At 44.0% G+C, this 16236-nt stretch overlaps 1 protein-coding gene across 10 annotated transcripts in view; it reads left to right on the forward strand.

The window, feature by feature from the left end:
• ATXN1 (ataxin 1) overlaps positions 1–16236 on the forward strand; it is a 280012-nt gene that overhangs the window by 52197 nt on the left and 211579 nt on the right. For 3 of the 10 annotated variants that reach the window (XM_056483718.1, XM_056483720.1, XM_056483724.1), the window contains exon 1: positions 13068–13238. The gene's annotated coding sequence lies outside the window, so the exon portion shown is untranslated. Of the gene's footprint in view, positions 1–4103; positions 4169–11856; positions 12139–13067; positions 13239–13302; positions 13454–13477; positions 14960–16236 lie in introns of those variants that run through there. The other 7 variants (XM_056483716.1, XM_056483723.1, XM_056483715.1 and 4 more) reach the window with 5 other exon arrangements.

Consider the following 16236-nt stretch of genomic DNA (forward strand, 5'->3'; position numbering starts at 1 on the left):
TCTGTTGCTCAAAGACATCAGGATCAGCAGTCAGCCACCCTCAAAGTAAGCAGCTGTAAATCTAGAGTGACTATAGTTTCTAAATGCAGAGAGGCTTTTACATTAATCTCCTGGACTTGCTGAGTAGCTGGTACAGTGCCCAAATGCAAGTAAACTCAATTAGTAAAAATAGACGTGATGTGGCACTTCAATATACAGCATTTAAGCATGTGCTCTACAAAGCAGAAGTGCTCGGTTCAGGTCCCAGATACTCTGCTGTTCTGTTCTGTACATACGATCATACAGTTATTTTCCTGGTTGCCAAATACCTTGTAAAAAGCAATAGCAGTGTTCTGTTTTCACAAATACAGTACTACTGTCATTTACACAGGTGTAGGTCTGGAGAAACTCAGGCAACTTGTTAGGACTCTGGATGTTCAGCAGCTCTGAAAAATTACACTTTACAACTGTCACTGGAAAGCTACTGTGCAAACCAGCTTTTATGTTCTTGTGTTTTATATGTGCAGAATTACATGAAACATATTATTACAAGCAGATAAGAAATGTTTGCAAGAAACATACTTTTTGGAGCTTTGTTGTGCGTAACAGGGTGGGTCTGGGTACATTAATTTGCAGCTTGAGACTATGGGCAAGTTTCCTTCTTTACCTCCTTTACCAATATAGCAGGCTACACCTCTTTTTTTTTTATGGCAAGCTGATCAAAGCCAATTTATTCAAGTGCAAGTTCTCTAAGATCCCTGTGCTCCACTGTGTAACAGAAAGGCTTAGGTCTGGGTGTGGTGTTCTTGACCTTCTAGTCTTTTGTCTTTCCAGCCTGTTTTGCTTCCTCTGTCTGCCCAGTTTTAGCCAGAATAGTGATCTAAAGAGACCCTGTTTGTTTTCCGTGCACATTATGATAGGCTGCCATTGTGTAACGACATACAGTATGCAGGATAAAACACCCTGCTTATTATAGTGTAGTTAAAAGGCCTGTCACTATTTCCATTTCAAATTCCTATTTTCAGGAGTTTACTACTGAGCCGTAACAAATTGCAGGCAGGAAACTTGGCAGTCACATTCCCAGCCTAAGAGCAAATGCTTTAACCAAGTTTAAATAAATAAATTAATTAATATTAATGGCATGTGCTTCCAGCATGCAAAAGAAAGGAGGTTTTGTTATTGTTTTGTTTGTTTTATCCTTGAAACAAATGATGACGATTAAGGAGGGTATTTACATACCAACCATCCTTATACAAGAGTTATACACCAGACCACAAGCAGTGTTACCAAGTGATGGAGATGATTATCTGGTGGTCGTTCCTAACTCTCCTAAAAGGAATATCAAGAAAGAAGGATTAATCAATGTATAAAAGGTATTAATTCCTAAAGATTCAGAAAGACAGAAGAGAGTTGTATATCATAATTGCTTACCATGCTAACTAACCACAACTTGATAACCATGATGGCTGAGAGTGAAATTCTTTAGGGTTAGCTTAAAAGGCACAAACATCAAAGGAAACAAAATACTAACACTGTGGAGTTGAAGAGTTTGAAGTAGAACAACTAACAGGTGAAACATTTGAATGATAAATGTACTTTCAGTATATTTTAACAATCCAGATTTTAATTATACAGCCAAGTATTCAGAGTTTGAAGTCTTGAAATAATTAAAAAGCAATTTTTGGTCTGTTGTGCAGATAGCAGGGATTTCAAGCTGGCAAGTTCTTCACACTTATCTTTCTGTTCATTGAAGATTTGAGCACTAGAGGGAATCAAGGAACTGGTGACCGACCATAAAGTACACTAATTCAATGTACTACTAAGGGAAAGTGCCACTACAAGAGTAACAGATTCAGAGGAAGCGATATACTGGAACTTAAATCATCCATTTAACATTTTGGCTAGTAAGAAGCCTTAAAAATGTGAACATGTCAAAGGCAAATCCTCAGAAAGCAAAATAAATAGGGAGAAGCAGATTCTTAAAGAGTAAAAGGGGCTTGGTGTTTGTTGGAATTTTTTCTTTCGTTTTGTTTTCAGAAAATTATAATTGTTGTAGGTAGAAATAAGAAAACACTGTTATTTCACCTTTGGACAAATCTACCTTTTTGCCCTACTGATTGTTTGCCATTTCTGAAAAGTTATCTGGCCTCAAAACTGAAGTCTTTTCTCAGGAGGTAAATGTTTTGAGAGATATGTCACATAATGGAGTATTTCACTGCATCATTTACTGCAGACAGTATAACCTGTGTGCTTATGCTGTGAACTGCCTGGGGAGGAAACTTGGACTTATATAACTGACTAGAGCATCTAGTTTGAATAGGAGTGCTGATCCACATATAGGGATCTGAGAGATTATTATAATTTAAAATAAAAGATTTTAGAAAATCACCAAAGGACACATTTTTATTTCCAGCTACAAGGAGATTTTGTGATCTCATTGGCAACACCTTAAATGTGTGCAAGGTTGAGATAAATGTGTCTTGCTTCAGATAAATGTTTTTGGAGGCCAAACAATGACTCCTATACAAGTTGAGCCTTTTAGGGATGGTTGTAGAGTCTGCAAGCACCTCTTCTGCAATTTTCAGGATGATTGCTACAAGGGACTCGAAGAAACTCTTCAACTTGGCAGTGACTCATGCTGAGCTAAAAGCTTCTGGGAATGTTCCTGGGAACCTCTGATACTCTGAGGAGACTCTAATGAGAGACAACACTGGTGCTGGGATGCTTGCCCAGATGATAAACTATGAAGGAATTTCTGTACAGCTGATAAACTGCTCAGGACCCTGTGAAGTATATACATTGTGTAACAATACCTGTAGGCTCTCAGAAATACCCTTGGGGGCAGCAGCCACGTATTCAGCAGTCACAAGGTCTGTCCCCTCTGCTCCCTTGTCCCAAAGTGGGTACCTGGTTTGACTCAAAGTTGTTTGAGAAACTGCTTGCCTTTTCTTGCCCCCTCTGCTCCCCACCTCCCCACCCACGAATTTTTAACCAGCAGGGGTAAACAGGAGGGCTCAAGAATTAGAGGACTTATGTATATGTGATACATGATGAAGACTCTGCAAAGAATATATCCTATCATATAAACATGAAAAAAAAAAGAATGAAGTCATGACACATCAAGGGTGGCAAGGCCTCTTAAATGTGACTTCAGTTTGCAAGATTTTGGGGTGTACTAAGAAAAAGTATGCTTTGAGCTGTGATTGAAGATGGATCACTTTGGAGATGAGGGAGGTGGTTGTGCCTCTATATGCAACTGTCATGTTTACTGCAAAAGGAGCAGCATTCAAGGAACAGCAGGAAGAGCAATTGTAGGGGGCAGAGGTAATCTTGGCTGAGACACTCTCTGGGCTAACTCGCTTTGCATTTATTTACCAGCAGGCAAAGGGTGTTCATTTGAGAAGTTATTGCAGGATAGCTGGTGTCCTGTAAATCCACACCCTTGAATGCCTCACTAAGACATGTTCATGAGGCCATACCCTCAAGCACAAAGCTCACTTTAAATGTATGATTCAGAACCATTAAGACAACGGGACAACTTGTACATCTTAAATTAGACACCAGGTTTACACACCTAGCTGAAGATGGGCCAAGTAAGGGAGAGAAATAACTTAATACCTATGTCCTAATCAATGAGATACAACATGGAAAGGAGAGAGACAAATTAAATGGCAGGAAAACCATCTGGTGGTCCCACTTTTTTTTTTTTTTTTTTTTTTCATTCCCCATAGTAGCATGTCATATTTTTCAGACCTATTATGCATATAAATGTGTGAAATAATCTGAGATTGGTGGGAGATGTCCCATCAGTTCTGATTTTTTACACAAGAATGGACTGGTTGACAGAGGTAGTTTATGAAATGGGGAGGATTTTTTTCAGTCAGTCTGTGTTGCTAAACAAGTATGAAAAAAATGTAGATAGAACCATGAGTTTATTTTTGTTTACATTACTACTGTTTTCTCTTGTCCTTGATATGTGAAATTGTTGCTTTTCTGAGTCCTTGGCTAAGCCTTGGGAAAAGAGAGCATTCTGTATTGCTTTTATAGTAATAACACTTGTACTTCACTGTGTCACCACTGCTCCATGGAATAAAAGGACAATTTTTACTATCACTTTTCCACAGGCAAAAGAACAGAGGGAGTGCAGATGTCTCAGGACTAAGACCAAGACAGAGGGACTCAAAACCAGGTAAGAATTGCAGCAGAAGTACTGAAGACTTTGCCTGGTTTTGGTAACAAGATTTCCAGCTTGGAGGAAGGGGGAATATGATAAAGGGCTCCAAAGATCTGTGTAGCATTGAGAGTATGGATAGGGACTGACCATTCCCTGTCTCAGTGCAAGAGCTAGGAGCACTGAATGAAGCAGGCAGGATGAGGGGATTCATCAGGGACTTGACCTGTGCAATGTGACATAGCACAGACCTACAATTTATAGATGGCGATGGAGAAGGCTGTACAAATGTTGGGAGAAAAATCCATTGAGGGTATCTAAATGGACAGAAACCACATTCTGCTCAGGAATTTCCTTAAGCTGAAAATAGTGAGAGGCTGGAAAGTACATGGATAAAGTATGGATATGTACACGGATATGTATATAATGCCCATGTCTCCCTAAGCATCTGCTTATGACCAGTGTTGTCCTATGGCCACTGTGTGGCCATTCTTATGTCCTCTTGCACTAGGAAGATGAGAGGACTCCTAAGACAAGAGGAAATGGCCTCAAGCCGCACCAGGGGAGTTTGGAATTGAATATTAGGAAATATTTTTTTACAGAAAGAGTTGAAAAGAATTGGAACAGACTGCCAAGGAAAGTGGTGCAGTCACTATTCCTGGAAAGTATTAAAAAAATGTATGGCTATGGCATTGAGGACATGGTTTAATGGTGAACATGGTGACGGTGCTGGGCTGATAATTTGGACTTGATGATCTTAAAATTAATGATTCTATGAGAGTATAAACTGTGAAAACCCTGAAATGAGAAAAGTTCCAGCGCTAGGGTCTCTTGAATAGGAAAGCTGGTTGAGAGATGGTCCTGCCCCCAAGATGTCCACTCCATTCTCTTGGCTATAATTGACCTCATGACAAAATAGTCCATGCATGAACAAATCTATCCATGTGACAGAATCTATGCTTCACAAGAGTTTGAATTTTATGATCTTTGAAGAGGCCCTGAGGCAAAACTCCCACCACTTTAGGAGAGGACTAGAGATGGGCTCTCAGCAGGCAGGTGTTTCTGGTCCACCTGGTTGCCCAGGTAAGTTCCTTTTGATAAAACTTCTTTCACACTGTTGTGTTTTGCTTGTAATTGCTGTGTCTCAGGGCTTTTAGAGCTTTGAATGGGTATCTTTCATTACCTTAAATATAAATAAATTCATAGTATCATATGAGGATGATATGAGAGCAGACCAAGGACAGATCAAGCAGAGTAAGACAGGCATAAATGGGAGCTCTTCTGTGGAAAAACTAGGTAGGGTGAAAGAGAGAGACATGGTATGACATCTCAGTCAATATGGGAACCCTTTTTGCCATTAGTAGAAAGGCCTCTACTGAAGGGTGAAGAGAGAACATGAGGATCTGGCTGATCTCTGAGGGAAATGCTGCCTCTATGCAGTAAGAAGTCAAAGTGATGCCAGTCTAGTTATAAAATGGTCTGCACAAGCTGAAATAACTCTGATTTAATGTAATATCCTACCTCAGGCCTCCTGTCATTTTTCCAGGACACTTTTTTTTTTTAACTCTGGAATTTTGGGGTTCTGTGGGCAGGTATCTGTCACCTTGCAGAAGAAACATGAAAAATATCCTCTCAGCTAGTAATTGGATAAATTGAAGTAAATATTTACCATGCTCACTTAGGTTGTTGGTCTGTCCTCCAGGAAATACACTGTTGATGCCTGCTGTCCATCTCTGCCTGGTGATTTTCTGATTGAGTCAAATATAAAGAGATATAGCAATTATTTCATACCAAAATGATCCCATTTAAATTTTTGTTTGATGTTCAGGAACCATTCAAAGTTTTCATTCCTGTGCATCAGGTGACTGCAATTTTTTGCTGTATGATACCTTTTGAAAAAAAGAAATACAGCTCTTTCCTGTGAAGGTGACGCCCGTATTTCAGAACCATTACTGTCTTTCTGTTTAATACTCTCTTAGTTACTAGTTTTCTTTTTGGAGAAGATGTAGATACAAAATAACTTTGGTCTTGAACATTAATGAGCTTGTGCTTCTCGCTGTCTTGAAACCAAGGCATGAGTCCAAACTTACCTATATTAGATGAATTTGGTAAACCAGACTTCTGAATTTGCATGACAGTGTTGGGGGCAAGGCCTGTGTGAATTATATTTTGTGAAGAGGTAGACAGTGAGAGTAGAAAATAGCTGTCATTATAACTTGTGCATTTTCTCAACAAAGCATAAAGATTTTTAGCATGTGAACAGAAAGAGCAGACTTGGCAGCAGAATTGAGCACAGTGGGTCTGGAGGTCTGGTAGGTCGATTATCCATGAGATAGGAAGGATTTGTCCAATAGACCAGAACAGCTCAGTTGGAGCCATTAAAGGATTTAGGAGTCAAAAATCCATGTTTTCAATTTCTTTGTCTGTTCAAACATGTAACCACTCCTTTCTAGCCCATTCCCGTCCTCTCATAAAAACTCATGGCACTTATCAAAACTTGTATAGCATTGATCAGAGAGACTAACAGGTTTTGGAAACCACAGTGCCTTATATGTGGGTAAGATGTTTTAGAGAAAGGTCAAGAAATATTTCCCAACTCTAGGTGTTTACAGAGTAGATGATAATCTAATCAGTCTAGACCATAACGCCCTTAAGAAACAGAAAAAACCTGGTAAGTGAACTCCCAGATAAGTCTCTGTACCCGGTATGATTTAAAGGGACGGGACAACATGTGTGTCTTACAAGGGCATGTGGTCTCTGACTGCTCCCTGCTAGCACCCGAGAGCCCTCTCCCAGACAGTGGCCGGCAAATTCTCCAGATTGTTGGTTGAGTATTAACCCCTGTTAACAGCACTGCCTCAACATCTCTGGAAACAAAGCATTTCTGCAGAGCAGAGCTTCCCCTCTGCGTTCTGCTGGTGTACTTTAACCCCAAGATGAAACGATCACTTCCAGGAATAAGACTGAATTTAATTTCCATTTGTGCTTGGCCCTTCTGCTGACACCAGCCATATGGGTAGCTGCAGTGTCAGGGGAGATACATGGAGGACACAGACTGAGACCTCAGATGGCTGAAGGCTGAAGAGACTGGCCATAAAGCACCTAACAGGTCATAGTAGTTATTACTTGGTAGGTGCGTAGACCAGTTAAGAACCCTGGAGAAGGGCTGAGCACTTTTATTTTCCACTGACTGCCACAGCTTATGGGGCTAACTGTGCCTGGGGTCCATCCTGATGTGGTAACTAGTAGTTAACTGGTCTTCCTTCAGAGCAGTGACCTATAACTGACTGACGTCCTTATCAAAAGACTAAATCAGACTCGATTTTAAGACTTTAGAAGAGTCCTGCCCTCAGTTTTCTCAATTCCCCGATGAATTGTTTTGCCCATTTTAAAAAAGCAGCAACAAAAAGACAGCATCTCATTTCAGATCTCCATTTACGGATCTATTGTTACTTTAAAGCCATTGAAGCTATTGTTATTTAAAGAGAACTTGATTGCTTCTTTTAAAAAATCAAGACAATGATAAGGTAAACATTTTTTACCTAAATATCCCATTACTGAAACTGTAAGGCATGACAAATAATGATTTCTTCATCAGCCTACCCCTTCCCTAGCCACAGTGTAATAAAACAAAAAATTTTAAAGCAGCCTTTCCTTTGAATTCACTTGCAAAGGACCACCATTTTGAACTATAAGATTTTTCTCTTTGAGTCACAGTGTAGTACTGCATACTTGCTTAGTTTTCATGAATACTTTACTCTCCTTTCACTAAATGTTAATTTGCATGAGATACTTGTGGCTTTGAAGAGACTGCATTGGCTCTCTGTGTCTACCAATGTAATTTCCTTGCATCTGAAGAATCACAGAGTTCTGGAGAACATCAACAGCTCTGTTTTGACAGGGGATACACTCATTTCTAAGTGAATACACAAAATTAAAGACATTAGTCATATTTTGTTACGTTCACACAAGTGGCACTTAAAAAATATAGTCCAAATACATTATTGTTCAGATCGTGTACATCTTTAAGTTTCCTCAGGAAAGCATACCTTAATTAGCCAGCTGTAATCCAAATTATAGTTTCTCATTTATTAAAGCTTTAAAAAATACTTTAAATCTGCTGCATGTGTCTGAAATAATAACAAAAATAACTGCATTAGCAAAAATTATCTGAATATGAGAGAGCTATAAATAGATAGGAGGTGAATTGGACAGTCGGCGGATTCTGAGTTGGATTAAAAACATCTTACTTAAGCCAAAAACATGGCAACCAATATTTTCTGTTATAAAAATATTTGAGATTAATTTAGTTTTATGAAAGCTGTCAGAAGCTGAAATGAATAGCAGAAGTTCTCTGTTTATTTACAAGCCAGTGCTATACCTGAAGAGTAAAGTGAGGCACGTTATGAGTGAGAGCAAACCCTTGCTTGTATTCAGAAATCCTTTTTGCTGGTGGATAAGAATGACCTGTATGTTCATGTTCTCTCATAGTAACCTCTGCCTTGATAACGCTTGTCATTTGAGCAAATGCTATGACAGGTCTGTGAGGTGGATTACTACTGTCCACTAGAGGCTGTAATGAGACCAACAATGTCATTTTATGACAGATTGAAGACATGAACTTCAGTCGATCAATAATTGTGAGATTACTTTTTCACATTCAATAGACTGTCAATCACTGCATTTCCCCAAATGCTAGTGTTATAAAAAAATCCAACTTTTTATAAGTACTGTTAATTGTATAAAACATGCTGTGTAGATGGCACATTACAAACTAGTGAATTGAAAAACAGTTTCTTCTAGAGAGTGTGCATCCTGCATGCCAAATTGTTCAGTATCTTTTGGTCAGAACTATATTCTCCTGGGAGTCCTATCAGTTTCAGCACATCACCAGCAGTAAATAAAAATGCTTGGGTCTATGTGGGTTCTTGTGTCCCACTTGTGTTCATCAGCACCTCGATGTTTTGTGGAATCCTTTGTGCCAGGAATATATTGAGGCCCAGTGTAGGCCCTTGGCAAGGGAGCTGCTGAGGCACAAGGACATCTTGTGACATGGTTGCATATCCTGTGTGTTGGGCCATGTTCGTAGAGGTATAGTCCCCTCATCCCTTGTCTGTTAATGCAAACAACAAGTATCAAGTCAGAATGGAGATGAGAGTGGTTTATGAATTTGATTTGACTGGTGGCAGTTGTGGTACTTCCCAGAGCCATGGGTTAAGTGTCTGCTGGTTCAGGAAAGCACTATTGCTTTAACTTACAATACATTCATATTGTGGGGTCTCTTTTCTACTCTGAAGCAGAAACATGTAAAAGCCTAGAGTATACAGTGAAGCAAAAAATGAGGGTCCTGAGGCAAACACTATAGTCACAGAGTGGAGGAACACACAAGCCTCTTACATGAGCCTGCTGCAGAAGGGAAAGTTGCCCAAAGCTTGCTTCAGCATGAATGTGGCTTCTCTTTCTCTGTGCGTGCCACACCTCTTGGCAAGGTGAATGTTTGAGAAGGAAAGATTCCTTTCTCCTGAAGTAACACTCTGTACTACTGGAATAAAAAAGGTGGCAGACAGAATGCCTTGTACTCTGACTTGAACCTCGATGATGTGTTTTCAGTTTCTTCTGGGCTTTCACTTGATTTTCAGTAATCTCCAGTCTTTGTCTCTTTCCCTTGGTTCCTTTTATTAAATCAATGAACCTTACATTAGCTGGGTGAATACAATTTTGCTGTCTGCTTTGCTGCTGAAGATTATCTCTCTCGTAGTACTGAGTGGCATGTTTGTCCAGATATCTTGGTCTATTACTGCTTCTGTCTCCAGATCACTGCTAGAACAGAAAATCATATTGATTTTCATAGTGAACCCAAACTGAAGATACAAGAGATGCTGTGGTGAAAGATCTTAGTTTCATAAAGCTAGTCTGTATTACAGTATCAACTCTTAAATCCAGAACACTGCAGCTTACAATGTTATTACTACATTCCTTAGCAATTATACAGTCCTTTATAGAAGGGACTCCTTTGCTGAACTGCATAATGGTAGGCTGAATTCTAGGGTACTTTACATCTAGACTCTAATGCTAGATTTAATTTACAGCTAAAACCTAATGGTAATATAAAATGGACACATAGGAGGCATACCTGCTAGAAACCTGGTACCTTGGAGCTTATTGTCATGGCAAAATGTACAAACTGCAATAAACAACTTGATCTGGATGTCTATGCTACATGGAGTGCCTTTCTGAGGCCTGGGACCCCACAACATCCAGCTCCTTGGAGTCAGCATGTAACAACCCTTGGTATTTATGCAACATTTTTTTGCAATGTTCTTGGGGTGGGGAGAGGCCTCTGTGCTCTATTTCTCTTCCTGATGCCAAAGCAGAGAGTGAATAGTTTCTTATGGGCCACTGTTGGGTTGCATGCCAGCATAGCATCCCACTATCCTTTGGCTGCATTCATACTAATCATTGCTTTCAAAATTTGTTTTATTTCTTTGTACCTAGCTTGGTAAGTTGATTGGGGTGGGGGGGGGGAGCAGAAGGGGTTGTTTGTTTGGTTTTTAAATTTTTTTTAATATGAAGACCAGACTGAAACAGTCCAGAAGAAAGGTATTTTCTCTGATCTCTGTTTTGCATCTGTGCTTGCTACTTGCCCATCAGTGCAGTTTATGGCACTTGCAGGCACCTGCGTTGAGGGAAATAAGAGAGTAACACATTGATGCTGGAGTGCCAGGGGAGTGTAAGTTGCCATAGTTCGTAGGAGGTGGGGGCAGAGTTCAGGAGAGGCTCACAGTGGTCTGCAGACAGCTGGGAGACATGCAAAGGGATCTTTGATGAAACCAGTGCTGAGGAATCCAGAGGGAGTTAGTACCCAAACATGCGTGGTTCAGCCCTGCCTGTCTTGTAGTTCAGTGACGGTATGAGTCAGACTCTCTTTGGTCTGAATGAAGTGGAAGGTACTTTCTACAAAGCAACTCAAGCATATGCCAAGGATCCGGATAAATAAAACTAATTCAGAAAAAGGGAGTGGGATGCAGGCTCTTGCTCTAAATCACTTCACAGTTCGCCACAGCGAAATGCAATATGGCATCTTAAATAAAATCACCCTCTTCTGACTCTCGCAGAGGCTGCTTCAGAGCATTCCCTGGTTTCCAGCAGTTTTATTTCCTCCCTTAGAGAGACAGACCAGCCTTGACTGAACAACCGATTTTCATGCATCCTTTAAACAAGCATTCCCTGCCATTTCTGAAGGACAGCACACGTCGCTAGCTGTCTGTTTCTTCCCCCTTGAACAATGTAGGTTTGGGGTTGGGTTGTGTTTTTTTTTTTTTTTTTTTTTTTTTTTTCTCCCCTCCCCATCTCATTTCTTTCTGCCTGCAAAGTGATTTGAGAGCCCCGCGACGCAGCCTGCTACAGGAGCGGGGACTTCTCTGGAACACTGGCGTGCGCAGGGATTAATCCCACCATAGAGAGGCAGCCTGGCCTTTGAAGTGTTACGAGGGGAAGGAGGAGGTAAGTGTCGAGGCGAGCCCCCAGCCCCCTTCCCCGCCCCCGGGCAGCGTGCGGCGGCTCGCAAAGGGTTAAAGGCCGCCTTGGCCCGGCGGTGCCGTGCGTATGCAATAATCTGTGTGGCTCTCTTGGCCGACTGCCAGAGTGTTGCCTTGCCTCCTCCTCCTCCTCCTCCCTTCTCTCCCCCCCCCTGCCTTTTGCATGAAGTAGGATCCTTGAGCTGTTGCAGAGGCAGCCAACTGCTCCATATTTGGCTTCTATTACCCATTTACATGCTGGAGAGCGGAGAGGGAGCGAGCGCTGTACCGCAGACATCATTTCTACTACAGTGGTGGAGACATCCCGGACCTGTGTCACTGCAGGGGGAAGGAAAAAAGCCAAACAAACAAAAAGCAGACCCAAGCCCCGTGATCAGCTAGGAAGACATTTGTGTGCGAGTCTCTCTGACCCCCCACCCCCGCCAACCCCACCTCCACTGACACTTTACAGTAAGTGGCTTTTTTTTCCTCCTCTGCTTTCTGCCTCCCCCCCACCCGCCCCTGGCTTCTTCCCTTGTTTAGACTGCAAACCGGCGGCGATTTCCAGCTGGAAAAACACGGGGCTGAGGGGGTCGGGGAGCGCGCTGCCCACTCCGCCAAGGGGCTGCAGCCTGTCTCGCTGCGGCCGCCCCCGGCCCGCCACGGCCCGGCCCGGCCCGCAGGCGCTGCTGCCGCGGGCCCGGCCCTGAGGGGAGAGGGAGGGGAGAGGGGGGCGGCCGCGAAATGGCCGAGTAACGCCGCGCAGGGAGCGGAGTGGTGATGCGGGACACGGGAGGAAGCGGGGGGCTGGGGCGGCCCCGCGGCGGGAGCCGCTCGTACAGCCCTGCCCCCCCGCCCCGCTCCTTCCTCCTTCTTCCCCCCCCTCCCTCCCTCCCTCCCGCTTCCCCCCGGCCCGGGCGGGTGTGGGTGGCCGCGGGGACGGTGGACATTTTGCGAGTCGCGGCTGCCCCCGGTGCGGCGGCGGCGGCCTCGGGGTGTGTGAGACTGCGCGTGTGCCCGTGTGTGCGGGGGGGCGGTGTGCGGTGCCGGTGCGTGTGTGTGTGTGTGAGCGTGGGGGCTCCGCTGAGTGCGAGTACGTGTGTGTATGTATGTGTGTGTATGTGTGCGTGCGAGTGTGCGGTGCCGGTGCGTGTGTGCGGGGGGTGCGGTGCCGGCTGTGTGTGTGTGGGTTGCCGTGCCGTGCCGTGCCGTGTGCGGGCGGGGGGTGCGGTGCCGGTGCGGTGCCGTATGTGTGTGTGGGGGGGTGCGGTGCCGGTGCGGTGCCGTGTGTGTGCGTGCGCGGCCGGCGCGGCGCGGTGCGGTGCGGGGGGGCCGTGCGGGGCGCGTACGCCGGGCGGACCCGGCGGGGCGCAGCGCGGGGACGGTCGCCGGCAGGGCCGGTCGCCGCCACCGCACGGCGTATGTAGTACGGCGCTGGGCGGCTGCCGGAGGGTGAATGAAGCGAGGAGGAGGCGGCGGCGGCGGGGGAGGCGGCGCTGGCGCTGGGATGTGCCCGGCAGCAGCCCCGCTCCGCTTCACTCAGGGCCCAGGCCGGCTGCAGACGCCACCCGGTACTGCCGGGAGGGACGGGGCGGGAGGGATGGGGGAAGGGGATCGCCGGGGCGCCGTCGCCCCGCTGCCCGCCCGCGGCTGTGGGGTCCGGCGGCGGCTTCCCGAGGGGAAGCGGGGCCGGGGTTCCCCGCCGCCGCCGTCGCCCCGGGGCTCCGCTCGCCTCCAGTGGCGGCCGCTGCCCTCCTGCCGCTCACCGATCCCTCGTCTCCTCCGGGTTTGCTTGGGTCGGGTGGGGGTGGTTGGGTTGCGGGGTTTGGGGTTGGTTGGTGGTGGTTTGGTTTTTGGTTTTTTATTGTTATTTTTTGTTGTTGTTTTGGTTTTTTCCTTTTTTTTTTTTTTTTATTTATTTTTTTTTACCCTAAGGCATCGTAATTTACCGGCAGAAAAACAAATAAATGACCCCGTGTACGGTTGTGGGTGCTGAATCCGTCAATGTGATTCCTGAGAATATTAAAGTCTAAATTAAAGCGTGCTGAAAAAGCGTTTGCTCCTGCTGTAATAGTAATAGCGATAATAATAAAATGACAGAATTGGGAGCGATTTACATGTTATTGAAGAGGAGGAATTACTGAAGAGTAATAATAGAAAAGAAAACAAGTCGGAAGCCCGTTATATAATGCACTGTGTAGACAACGAGAGTGACAGGCTATTTTTATTTTGTTTACCGTATGCTGTGTAATAGGGACTCCTCCGAACAGCATCTCTCCCCTATGAGCCCGAACTCCAGATAGAATTGGGGAAAATTTTTAGGCATTTCTTTTACGACCAGACGAAGAAATCTAGGTTTGTAAAACCTTCCTCTTTACAAATGATTTTTGTGTACAGAACGGGAAGGGTGTGCAGGTAAATGACCTTTGCCGGAGACCTTTTCCCTTTCATATGGTAAAGAAATTCATATTTTGTAACACAGCTTACACTTTAACCTTTAACGCTCATGGTTATGTATTTTATGCAGTAATGGTTACTTTACGCGTCAGATACAGTCAGGCATAGTGAGTTACTCTGCTGACACACTGATAAGTCAAGGACTTTTAATTTCAGTTTCGAATGAAACCGTCCCCTAAAGGAAAATCCCGGCTCATGTTAATCTATTTCTGTTCGGGTGATAGAGACGGTGCAGTTTTATCGCATGGAGCAAGGGTTATGAATGGGGGAGAGAGAAATTGAGAATGGCCAGGGAAAATATTGCGCCGTAATTATTTTTGTGATGCTGCAAGATAATAGTAGTAATTGTACGTTGCTGGACCTAATTTGTTCGTAAAACTGGCCCGGTATTTTACGAGTAGCAGCTATTTTGAAAGGGTGGCTGTAATCTCCTCACTTTTTACGTAAGGCAGAGGTCGATAGGTTTTCCTCCGTGCTCGGCTGTCTGTCTGTCTCTCTCATCATGTAGCGACATGTCAGCGGTGCAGGCTTTCAGCGCGCTTACTCCAGCCCTGATCAGTCATGTAATTAGATCAGGCTGCCATGGTAACAGACGGGATTCACCGTATTCACCGGCCAGCCAGGTGCGTGTGTGGCTGGCGGGCGACCCAGCGGGCTACCGGCAGCCCTGCGTGTGCCGCGTTAGTGGCGTACGGCCGGCGCGGCCACCGCCTCAGGCTTTCCGACAATTGAAAGATGCCGGTGCTGGGTTCCTAATGGCCGAACTTCTCGGGAAGGGTGTTCTTTGCCCACTGGAGTGTCAGGCAAATGGGACCGTACGTGGCACACTTAGCAGGTCAGCCAAACCGTCAGTTCCACTAGCGTGTATTATTAGCAAGTTAGTGAAGGTGTGGTACTTCGTAAAAATGCTTTTGGCTTATACAAGCTTGCACGAAAGTTTCTTCAGACTTTTCGGGTTTTTTTTTCTTTTTTTTTCCTTCTCTTCTCAACAGCAACCCCCCCCCACCCCCGGCTCTGTCTGGTTTAACTGTTTGGTGGCTGTAGCAGTGTTTGTTAACAGTTCCCACCCCAGCATTCTCATCATAGGCCATAGGCTTGTTATGCTCCACTCCTGTACTGTACTTTACACCCTCTGGCCGGTAAGATGATAATTAGTGATACTTGATGTCAGTATTATCACTCTGGGTTTGTTAAAGCCTCCTTGTAGTTCTTAGCAAGGTCTAGGCCCTTTTGTGTGTTAGGTGAAAGCTGACTGCGGTTTCTCATTATAAAATCCTAAGTGTATACTATGAAAAGCAATTTTTGATTCATGAAACACTTTGTTTCTATTATGGGTATATTTTTTGCATTTGTGCTCATCAAAATATTACAGCCAAGGAGCAGGAGACTTTCTGACACAGTTTATAATACCGTCAAAGGATATGCAATATAATTAGCTTTGAACTACATGTTGCTTTTAAAAACATGTTTCACCAAGCAATGTATATTTGTCTTCATTCTCATTGTTTGAACATCACTCTTTTAAGCCACTCTTCCATAAATGTAGGTATAATTTTTTTAAAAGCACCAAATTTGGCACTGTGTTCTAATGTCATAAATCTGGAGCAACTCCAGGGGATGGGATTGTGAACCACTTACATGGGTGTATATCTCAAACAACTCCATTTATTGGACTTAATCCAGGCATGTAGTAGAGTAACTGAGCTCAGAAAGTGATCTGCTGCATATCACTGTTATTTTCTCTATATTGCTTTTCATGGCAAAAAGCACTGTGGGCTTAAATAGGATTTTTGCCTGATTAAGAAGCTGCATTAAGTGTCTATAGGAGTGGGTAACACCCCTACTCCAGTCACTAATCTTGGGTGCACTTACACTAATATTGAACTTGGCCCAGAGGATTTTGTGTCTAAGTGATGAGAAATCATCAGCACCCACAGCTCCTGAGCGTTTGTAGTACCAGGCTGGAACATAAAGCAATCCAGAAATATCTCAGTAAAATAGATATTTTAATCACTCTGATGGTAAAGCACTGGAGCTGGAGGAGGAGGCAATGAGAAATGCCTGTTGGTGGCTCAGCTCTTGTGGTGACAGGCAGCGGCAGTCTAGGGTTTG

Source organism: Oenanthe melanoleuca, chromosome 2 (assembly GCF_029582105.1).
Source record: "Oenanthe melanoleuca isolate GR-GAL-2019-014 chromosome 2, OMel1.0, whole genome shotgun sequence".
In the NCBI taxonomy this organism is placed as follows: domain Eukaryota; kingdom Metazoa; phylum Chordata; class Aves; order Passeriformes; family Muscicapidae; genus Oenanthe; species Oenanthe melanoleuca.